The sequence below is a fragment of the Polypterus senegalus genome, chromosome 1 (assembly GCF_016835505.1).
Source record: "Polypterus senegalus isolate Bchr_013 chromosome 1, ASM1683550v1, whole genome shotgun sequence".
Taxonomy (NCBI): domain Eukaryota; kingdom Metazoa; phylum Chordata; class Cladistia; order Polypteriformes; family Polypteridae; genus Polypterus; species Polypterus senegalus.
The window spans coordinates 258,851,575-258,863,643 of record NC_053154.1 but is presented as its reverse complement, the minus strand read 5'-3'; the positions used below and the strand labels follow the sequence as shown (position 1 = coordinate 258,863,643).

The window sequence follows — 12,069 nt, the reverse complement described above, 5'->3', positions numbered from 1 at the left end:
AAAACACCTATTAAATTCCGATAACACCTTACCGCAATATCTCTGAAAAGGATGTTTATTGATTAAATCCATAAATCCAGGGATGTATGTGTCCATTCCAGGAAGCATTGGGCACGAGTGAGAAACAGTCCCTTGACACGCATACACTAGCGTCATTTTAGCGGCACCAAATCCCCAAATCTGCATATCTTTGGATGGAAATCGGAGCACAGTGTGGAATACAAGCAGGAAATACCAGCAACATAACTCCCTGCGAGACAGCAGTGCTATCGCTCCGCCACCGTGACACCCCCATGTGTGTAATTATTCCCCCATGTGTGTATTTATTAACAGTATTCATTATTTAAACGAAATTACATGTAAAATGTAACATACACATTTTAATGCATTTCATCATGAAAGTGATATCAAGTATAAATCTAAAGATTCTAAATGTGCAGAGAGTTGGAATATCATATATTTAATTTGTTCTGTTTGGCGATCTATTGCTGTTTTCCGCTGCTGAAGCAAAATGCCGACATACAGATGCATTCGTGGTGCTTTTATATTCAAGCGTCGCATATTCCCGATCGTAATGACACGATGCATTTTAAAAGTCTCAAATACCATCTTCTGTGCCATCTATTTTTTATTGTTTTACTTTACCTGCTGTCAGGTCCAAGAAGCTCATAGCGATTACAAACTGGGATGACGTTTACGACGGTCTGCTTTAATGATAAAGTAAACTACGAGGTTAAAGTGAACATTTCGAGATTAAAGCCGAAATTTCCACTTTATTCACAAAATACACGTTTTCACCATGTCCTTTATTTTTTTCTCAGTGGCTCAAATATAACGCTATACATTATGTTGCTGTTGTTAAGTTGCAAAAATAAAAAAAATAAAAAAGACATATGTAAATGACACGATACATTTTAAAAGTCTCACATACCATCTTTTGTGCCGTCTCTTTTTTTATTTATTTTTGCAACTTCACATCGGCTACATAATGTATAGCGCTGTATTTGAGCCATTCATCAAACAGCAAAGCGCGCACATCGATCCCCGAAGTATGGCGTTATTTCAGTGCCACTATTCTGAGCACACGTAAAAAATATTGAGCGCGTAAAAAGATTGCAAGTGCAAGTGTTGCATTTTGAAGAGAAATTTATTTTGAGCGTACAAAAGCTGAATTTGAGTGAACAAAATTCATTGCTGCGTGCAAAAAATGTATTTCAGTGTTTGCACTTATCCATTTACACACACACAATAGCACCCCCTCTCGCTCAGTTTTTTCATTTGCGCTTGCTCGCAATGTGTTGCTTGCGCTCACAACATTCTCTGCTGCGAGCGCTCAACTCTCTGTACACCGTTATAAGTGTGCCACAAAACCAACCAATCACAGACTTGGTTTCAAAAATTCTGATTGGCTCTTACGGTCTCCAATCAGCTCGCTAGCTGCTGCATTCGGACACCGGAAACACTGTCCACTCAGCCTCGCTTCTTGCAGATAGAGGGAGTTTTGATTTACTCTGCAGCCAAAGAAGAGATGGCAGAATCAAATAATGGCTCCAATAATACTACACCACAGTATGCAACTACATTATACTACACCAACGATAGTCTTAACAAATAATATATTTTAAAATAAAATAATTAAAGATATTATCCGCAAATTGGGGTTTAATTGAGTTTAGCTGGATTTAGCTACATTTCGGACTGTTTCCGGAATGCAGCAGCTAGCGAGCTGATTGGAGACCGTAAGAGCCAATCAGAATTTTTGAAACCAAGTCTGTGATTGGTTGGTTTTGTGGCACACTTATAACGGTGTACAGAGAGTTGAGCGCTTGCAGCAGAGAATGTTGTGAGCGCAGCAACACATTGCGCAAGCAAGCAAATTAAAAACTGAGCGAGAGGGGTGCTATTGTGTGTGTGTATATGGATAAGTGCAAACACTGAAATACATTTTTTGCACGCAGCAATGAATTTTGTTCACTCAAATTCAGCTTTTGTACGCTCAAAATAAATTTCTCCTCAAAATGCAACACTTGCACTTGCAATATTTTTTTACGTGCGCTCAGAATAGTGGCACTGAAATAACGCCATACCGAAGGATCTCCATAGAGGTTTGCTGTCACATGTAGATAGTAAACAGAGACTCTGACGTCACGTTCCGACTTTTAGCACACTGCGCCCCCCGACTTTTTGCTGGTACTGCAACTCGCGCACGCGTCGCGTTAATTTCTGAGGACCTGCTCAGAGGACACGAAATCACTTTCATGATGAAATGCATTAAAGGGTGTATGTTACAGTTTACATATAATTTCGTTTAAATAATGGATACTGTTAATAATTACACACATGGGGGGAATAATTACACAAATAGGGGTAGCACTGATGTCTTGCAGGGTTATGTTGCTTGTATTTCCTGCTTGGATTCCACACTGTGCTCCGGTTTACTTCCAAAGATATGCAGATTTGGGAATTTGGTGACGCTAAAATGACGCTAGTGTATGTGTGTGCTTGTATTCACCTTGCGATGAGCTGAGGCCTCCTCCAGGGATTGTTTCTCACTCGTGCCCAATGCTTCCTGGAATGGACACATCCTTGGATTGATGGATTTAATCAATAAACATAATTTTTCAGAGATATTGCAGTAAGGTGTCATCTGAATTTAATGAGTGTTCTAGGCAATTTACAACACAGAGAAGCCGAACATGTTCTCACCGTGATAATATCTCCAGTTTTACGTAAAGTACGTGCGCAAGTATAAACACTACAACGCTTGCGTAGCAGGAGCGTCCGCTGCAGCATGTGTCGCGTCGCGTGAAGTATGCCGGCCTTAAAATGCACATGAGAGCTGCACATGGTAATATTTAAAATTCACAATAATGCCAAATTATTTATCAGAGGGCAGAGAAATATTATATTGTTGTATAAATCTTAGCTGTGCCCCCAAACAACCACAAGGTGACACAGACATGTCCGTTACAGGATTCCAGCAATGAACCAATCAATGTGAGTTTAAACAAATCCCCATCCGTTACATTTTGAAGATGTCTGTTTTTGAATAATATTAAAAACTTCACTCTGTGAAAGAGTCATCTGTTTTCTGGACAACTAATGTGGTAACCCAGTATCTTTTGTAGCTTAGTGGAACTGTGACGTTTCTTTTCAGAGGTAACAGAAGCTCATGGTGATTCACAAAGAAGAATCAAGTGTTAGTCATAGCCTGATTCCTGTATACAGTATGTGCTTTGAAAATGAAGTAATATTACAATCATAAATTTGAGAATGAACCATACATTTCCAGTAGCACTTTTTATGATCCAAATTTTGACTTTACAATCTTATATTCATAATACCAAGGTTTCATTTGAAGAACTGAGGCGGATGACATTACAAAGGCTAATTCCTTTCACCCAATTGAAATTAGAATTTTAGGGAAATGGTTGGCTGTTTACATGTGCCGACTATACTGAGAGAGATGAGATACCGCAGAAAACTCACAAGGAGAATAAGGGCACACAAAGCCATGTGAGACTTGGAATTGCAAATGAGACATATTGAAGAAAAGCCCCAGTGCTGGCCCAATAGAAAGCCTCCTCGGATGGTTTCAGTTTAGCTGTTCACAGATGTTATATTAGATGGTTGGAGTAGTCTAATTCCAAGTTTTAAACTCTTAGTTTACAACCCTGAACAAATGAAAACACTGAAACAGGAAAAAGGGAAGGATTGCATGTTAGGCAGGGACCTATTTCTGTTTCTCTGTGCATTGTTTCTGCTGTTGGCTCATCTCTCCCTTGTGAACAAGATGCGTGCAAACATGCCAAGAAACCATCAGAGTGTCCCCAGCGAAGCAGATTGCTGTCAGGACTGGATAAGCATGGCCACAACCCTATCACTTTATTTATTTGCCATTGATTGACAGGACATCTGCTTCATAGTGGAGCTCATCTGGGCTGGGGGTAGGGTGCTTCTAAAAGTGACAGGCAGCTTTACTTCTCCTCTTGTGTAAACCATGTGATCTTCAGGTACATTTTAAAAAGAGGCTAATTGTGAATTCTCCGAGTTGTCTTCAGGCATGATGGCCTTGACTGGTATTCTAAAGGTCCGCACTTTAATGGCCTTGGTCCCAAAATGTAATTACTGACGTAAATCCGCCCAAATGTCCCTGATACAGACAGTATTGATGCTGCCACTGTTGCATTATTTAGAAAGCTGTCGACTGCTCACTAATGGGGAAGAGTGTTGGTGAAGCATCCTGTCACATATAAAGAAGAAGAAGAAGTGAAATCTATCTTATGAGGCTTTGAAACAAGAAGAAAGGAAACAAAAATATATTTGTATGTATGTATTTTGTGTTGGGTGGGCCAAGTGAAAGGAGAGGCAAGATAGGAAAAGTGGCAGTAGCAAGGCCAAGTATGACTCTAAGATAGGGAAAGAAAGATGCACTTGCAAGAACAAAGCATGTCATCATGTAGGTACAGTTGTTACACTTCTGACTCCTGAGGAGTTAGAGGCAGGTTTACCCGGAGAAAAAAGTGAAAGAAGGAAACCTTGGGAGAAAACATGTAATGATTCCCCAGGGTAGTCAAGTTAGGCAAACCAGTGGATGCAAACCAGAAAGAGTGAGGCCATTTTACACTAGGAAAAGGTAAAGAACCTCCTGGCTGATAGATGGCAGCACAGAGCTGCAGAATGAGAGAGTAGAGAACTAGTTGCCCTTTTAAGAGGCTGAGCAGCGGGAAAAGTACCGGAGATGTGGACAAACACCAGACTCTGCTGGATTGATCTCTAGCCTGGCATGTCTGTTGGAAATACCTCTGTCTGAGAACAAGTGTAGGGCTTAACAAGTGGATGAACCAGCCCAGTGGACAGATGAACTGTAACTTTAACTCTTACTTTGTTATTCAACAAATTCTAAATTTTTGTATAATGTGGTCTCTTTTGCATTATTCTGGGCTAGAAGAGACATTATGTGAATGCCTACTTGTGTTACTCGATCGATCGATCGATCGATCGATAGATAGATAGATAGATAGATAGATAGATAGGGAGCCAATGTAGGAAGCACTTTAAGACAGAGAAACTCTTTTATCTGTCACTCCTCTACATGGCAAACACTCTTTCCCATCCTCTCAAACATACACAGTATTTAATGCTTGGAAAATGTCTAGGATTATAACATTTATAGACTTGTACATCAATAATATTTTTGCATCCTATGAGCAATTAAGCTTCAAATTTAACTTCTCATCAAAATAGTTTTTACACTACTTTCAAGCTAGAAACTTTTCCTCACCTTCTACCTATTTCTATTCCAGAAGAAATATTGATCAAGACTCGGATAGCATCTCTAAAAATTATAACAACGTTTTAATGTCCCTTCCTTTCAAAGATCCCAGGGCACACTGGAGAAAGGATCTTTCACATAACATTTCAGAAAAGGAGTGGAAAGCAGTCATGCACAGAATACACTCTACCTCCGTATGTACAAAGCACTCAATTATTCAACTTAAAATTTTGTACAAGGTGCATTTATCTTGATTAAAATTATCCAAAATGTTTCCAAGGCAAGATTTGACCTGTGAATGCTGCAATCCAGCTCCAGCCTCACTGGGCCACAGGTTTTGGGTGTGCACCAAATCTACATCATTTTGGACAAAAATCTTTAAATGCCAACGAGACAGCCTTGGTGTCCCAATCCCTCCTAATCTTTGGTGTACTTCCAGATGGGCTTAAAGTGGAGTAGGACAAACAAACTGTAATTTTCTTTACTTTACTACTAGCATGTAGACCTATCTTGCTCAACTGGAAGAATCCCAACCCACCACCTTTAAGTCACTGGGTAACTGATGTCCTATACTATCTGAAATTGGAAAAAATCAAATTCTCAATCACAGGATCTGTTCAAAACTTACCTGCGTGGTAAGACAACCCCCTCCGTGAATTTAGAAAGATTTTATGAGTAGAGGAGTTGGGTGAATCGAGCGTGATTGTCAGAGTGAGTTGGGGATGGTGGGGACATGTGATCAGCACACCATTAGGTGATTGTTAATGCTGCTTTTCCTCCTTTGTGAATCGAGCACGATCACCAGACCTGGGGTTGGGGAGGTTATCTAGGATCAGCTATGATCCCCCTGAAAATGCTGCAGCTGTGAATCGAGCCCAATCACTGACCTGGTGGAGAGAGTTTCGTCTGGGGTTGGACATGATCCACCTGTGATGCTACCCACTGAAGTGTGATTGTCGAAAGCAGTAGGATTTTATCAGAATTTTAGCAAAGCCAACATGGCCCACAGGCTGAGAAAAACAGCTCAACACCAAACTAAGGTAACAATAGTAGGATCCCGCTGTTTAACGAATAACTGCCAGAACTAATGGTTCGCACACTTACTACCTCTTTAGCAGCACTAAAAACTCACCATACTTTCTTTCTTTCTTTCTTTCTTTTTTTTTCCTGAGGTCCCTTCCACACACCGGTGAGCCTTTGCCCTAAATGCTCCTGCACATGCCAGTTTCAATAGGATGACATGAGATGAATTTAATGTCCAGAGTCACTTATTCAGTCATAGGTAGTCATTCTTTAAATGTAGAATGTCTTCTAAAGCCTAACTGTGTCCTTGCTGGCAGCTAAAAGGCAGTTCTGCTGGGTGAGTTACCTAAAAGAGAGACCACGTGCTGCCAAACAACAGGCCAGAGAATAGGCACAGGCGTCTCCTATCTGACCTTGTGCCAGCCTACAATGGCCATATCTACCAAGTCGGAAAACCAGGTAAACATATCTTAAAGGAATACTCCATCCAAAAATTATATTGTTTTAAATGTTACTTACCATTATAGGCATAGCTGTAAAAAATTCTTAATCTCATACTGTCATGGGGAATAATAATAACAAAGTTTATGACCTAATGTGAGTCTGTGGTGACCAACGCATGACAGTGGCAAACAACATCAAAAACATCCATTAAAAAATCTCATGTTACTCGTGTTGTATAAGTCGCATGCAAAGACATCCAGTTGAATACTCACAACGTGCACTTTTTGCTAAAATATTATTAAATAATAAACATGGGATCATGCGTTTGAATATTTTAGCAAATATTGTGAGGATACAACTGGATGACATGACATGTGGAGTGTGCAACATTGCTTACATGAGACTTTTTCATGGATGTTTTAATAGTGTTGGTCACCATGGGCTCTCACAATATCAGAAATGTTATCACAATTCTCTATAAAAAGATTAGACTAAAGACTTTTATAGGCTTTCACTAAAAACCACATGGGCTAAGTAACAGAAAAATATTTTTGGGTGGAGTATTACTTTAAGACAAACTGCCCCCAGTGAACTACAGGCATATAATCTACAGCATCTACGTGACTGGATGCCATTTTCTCTCTTCTGTGGCACCTACAGTATAACATTTACAGTGATGTCCTTCCTGTTGATTTGCATTTCTTTTGCCAGTGACATTCCTCTTCTGCCTCTGTCTTATGGCCCTTCACCATGCAGTGCAACTTTGATGCAAGGTAAAACACACTCAGACATATAGCTATATATAAATGAATATAGTAATGGCATATGTTTAGGTTTTGTAAATATTACATTTCATTACATTTATCTAGAGCAGATCTTTAAATTAATAAGAACGTATTCTCCGATCAATCTTTCAGCAACAACGACTTTCCCATCCTTCAGGCAGGAGGAATTCAAGAAAGTGTAGAGTACCCATCTCGTGTTGTATTGTGTGTGACATTTCCCCTTAATCTTAACTAACAAATGCAAAACCTAATAACACATTTTCAAGCATCCTCAGATCAAACTGAAGGCACTTAAGGCAATCAGAAAGAGTCCTACAATAAATTGATGGCGCTTTGGTCAAAGCCTTTTACAGCACACTGCATGTGACTCATGCATACAAATGTTCTGTGGCTAATAAAGAAGAAGCATAAAAATAAATTTGTCTATGACCTGGACAGCCTGTATAAAAGCCATTATTTTGCTTATGGGGTCTCTGCAAAGGGCCACCGCAGTAGAGAACTGCAGATTTCTCTTCTTCTGTATTCCGTTTTCCCCTGCTGCAAACTGTTTGTCAGTGCCACGGTTTGAGAGAAGTGATTCTCTGGGGAGTTAGCCAGATTGCAGAATATGCTACCAAGTTTGAGTCTGCACTTGAATGAGAAATATGTACTTCAGCTCTGGTGTGGTATAGCCGAACTGCTTCTTTTTCTCACCTCTAATTTTAGCCAATTACAAGCATACATGTTCCAACCTCACATTTTGCTCATCTTTTCTGGCATTTATGAGAACGTCTGTTAGGATCTTCTAAACTGTACAGTGTCACTTGAGGAGCAAAACTTCTATGTGTAAATGTTTAATCTGATAGGACTGTTTAGTCTGATGTATGCTATGATTAATCAGTGTTCTATTAAAAATGTTTTGCCCTTATTCTTTTTGACCAGGCCATCTCTATACTCTCTAGCAGACTGAGAAGATCATTATAAACAAAGAATGTATTTTTATCTGCAGAACAGTCAAATACATGCCACCAATGAGGCCTGGCTGCAAATACTATATGCAGTGTGATCGCTGCTTACAGCAATGACAAGGGTAAAAAGAAAGACATCTGACAAAAACATTTCCATTCATTGCATTTAGAAGTCATTCAAAGCAAAAACCAACAGATCACACAATCACAAGCGATGATAACAAGATGAACCCAGAAATTTCTATAAAGACCAAAGCATCTCAACTGAGGCAACCCTAAGATCGAGGTCAGGATCGCCTCCAGGTTAAAACAAAAAAAAAAACCAATTGCTTATTAGTGCTGTAACACTCCCTGAAAGAAAAAGAGACAATTGGTCATGAAAACTTTCAACCTCATAACAAGACCATCCACAAAAATCAAAAATGCAGGAGCATTTAAGCAGAATATAACTTGCTGTCATTTTAGAAACTAAGGTGCTTGTCCATTTTTTAATTGGCCTGAATACAACTTAGACGATAGGAGTGTTAATAGCAGACACCTAGTGTGACATAAACAGAGAATCGCTCTAACTAGTCTGTGACTCGTCCCAATTTGAAATTTTGCAATGCAATTTCCCAAAGGTGATCTGGCTCAAAAGATCCTCGTTGTTTAGGATCCAAGCAACTGGACCAGACCAAGGGGACACCCACATAACAACTGGCTGCAGCAGACAGGTGGTAATTTCCGGACTGAGACTGTACCATATATCAGCCTAAAGGGTTACCATCCAGGATCCCAAGCTGTTTTGTGATTGGTGGGTGTGGCAACGTGCTGTACCAGTGCACGCTCCCCAAACCTGACCTGACCTGGTAACCCTGCACAGGCTTCATACCATAAAACATGAGGCCACACATAAGGTAACATGTCGCCTTGTAGCCAAATAATATTCCTGGAAAAGTTATTTCTTTGTAGAAGGTTCTTTTAAAGAAGATAGGCAACACCACAGAGATTTAAAAAGATAGAGAGGATGCAATGTCTGGAAAGCCTAAGAAGAGATGGCCAAAGGGTCTACTGGTAAGCAAGAAGGTGGGGTGAAAAATCCAGACGCAGGAATCTGTGGGTTTGCCAACTTCCATGTTCTTCCACTACATAAATCCCGATCTGTGTGAAAAGTAATGCTCGTGCACGCGCCTGCTGTCCCGCCCCAACTCCTCCCAGAATTACACTTCTTTGAATATGCAAATCAGTATAAATAGCCCTTAAGCTCAGCCTTCTGTGAAAAGACAATGGCAAAAACACGGAGGAAAATATGAGAATTTCTGCAAATACCAAGTGGAGGCAAGGAAAAACGTACTATTTGTTGGTTTAAACAGTAGTATAATCAACAAGGCGGCACGATGGCGCAGTGGTAGTACTGCTGCCTCACAGTTAGGAGGCCTGGGTTCGCTTCCCGGGTCCTCCCTACGTGGAGTTTGCATGTTCTCCCCGTGTCTGCGTGGGTTTCCTCCGGGCGCTCCGGTTTCCTCCCACAATCCAAAGACATGCAGGTTAGGTGGATTGGCGATTCTAAATTGGCCTTGGTGTGTGGGTGTGTTTGTGTGTGTCCTGCGGTGGGTTGGCACCCTGCCCAGGATTGGTTTCTGCCTTGTGCCCTGTGTTGGCTGGGATTGGCTCCAGCAGACCCCCCGTGACCCTGTGTTCGGATTCAGTGTGTTAGAAAATGGATGGATGGATATAATCAACAAAAGGAAGTTGATCGAATGACATAGCGCGTCGGAGAAACTCGAAAGCTCAAGTTCACAAAGTTGCACAGTGCCCGAAATAAAAAGAAGTTGTCAAATATTAAAGTCACCATGAAAAGGCGAGTCGTAGCCCACCGTCTGAGTGTCATATGAAAGCTTATTAGGGTACAAAGAAAAAAAATAGGCACACAGTGGGGAAAAAAGCACAAAATGTCAACTCTAATATCGAAATTTCCACTTTAATCACATAGTGTATTTTGTCATTAAAGCAGAACATCATAAACTTCATCTTAAAATCATTTCATTTACTAGTTTCTCAAATCCCATTGTAACTAAAGTAGCACATTCAATGCTTTGTTTTCTATTTGATCTTCTATGTGCTCTATGTGTGCGCTTTCTCTTTCTCCGACAGGACACAGAATCCATTACATTTGTTATATTACAGCTCTCTGAATAATTAAAATACTGAGATGTATACGTGATATCTTTTTCATGTTGATAGGAATGAAATCATGTTATTAAACATGGGAACACGGTGGCGCAGTGATTGTGCGCGGCCTTCGATGAATTTATGTAGCAGTACTGTCTCTTTCAAATGTACTAACCTCCAATTCCTGTCCTACTTTTCTTTCTCCAAATACCCAATCGCCACACAATCAGCTCTGTAATAGACGTTAAGCCATCAGTAAGCTTACAACGATAATTCTTCAAAACTTTTAAGGAACATTGAAATATCTTTATAGTACATGTTTAATTATTCTATCCATCTGTCTATCTAGGGTCGCGCCGGCCCAGCAAGAATACAGTACAAGGTAGGATCAGTCCGTAAACTAGCTAGCGCTGCGGCACCGTATCCTTACATGTTTAATTATTAACAATACAGATTATTTAAATGAAGTTAAAGTTTTATCTGTATAATAAAATCAACATATTTTGCTGCATTTCATCTTAAAAATGATATCGTCATCATATGTAAATACGCGCTTTATAAAGTGGCGCAGGTTGTGCAATATTATAATTGTAGTGCAAGTTTACAGTGAGGTGATTGTACTTATAAGTACAAACAGTTCTACAAGGAGCACTTGATGGACTGATTGACTGTGTTTAAAGTTCTTGGGATAAAACTGTTTCTGAACCACAGGAAAGTCTCTGAAGTGTTTTGCCGTGGCTGAGGCAGCGTGTGCTTGATGTTGTATCCTGATAATTCTCTTTCTGATCAGCTGCTGCTGTGATTCCCCACTCAGATGCAATGATATAAATACTCCGAGTGGTGCAGTGAGAGTAATATGGAAAAAGATGATCCGCTGTGGCAACCCTTAACGGGAGCAGCTGAAAGAAGAAAAAGAAGGTGCAGTGACAGTAACAACGCTAAAGCAGTTATGGTATTTGGAAAACTTTGGCTATTCCCTGGACCATTATATTGTTACTGGTTAATTACAATCAGATGCATTACACTAATAAACAATATGCGGTTAGTTTCAATGTATTTATAAAGCCGGGTCAGGAATGTGGATCTAAGAAAGAAAGGGTAACCACACAGGAACATTAGCACTGCTTTGACGCTGGGTGCCGCCAGTCTGCAAAACCCAGTGTTGAACTTGCGTACGACAGGGTATGAGGTACCGTGGAAATGTGTGTGGCTTTACTCCAAGTTTAGGTTTTATACATTGCGATTTGAACGTGGAAACATTTGTACGCACCATTTATACAGTACATGAGGCCCCTGGTCTCAAGGTGTGTAATTGTTACTTGTTTTCTAGGAGATGTCAAACTTGACAACTTATATTGCAGGCCCTGTCGTCTGAGCATGTAATTTTATGTATATGACTCTAAACAGCAAAGGATGACAAATTAGACGAATTTGTGTAATGATT

General features: G+C 40.1%; 1 protein-coding gene across 1 annotated transcript in view; it reads right to left on the bottom strand.

Moving 5' to 3' along the window:
• spock2 (SPARC (osteonectin), cwcv and kazal like domains proteoglycan 2) overlaps window positions 1–12,069 on the bottom strand; it is a 311,728-nt gene that overhangs the window by 99,940 nt on the left and 199,719 nt on the right. The gene's annotated exons all lie outside the window — the stretch shown is intronic.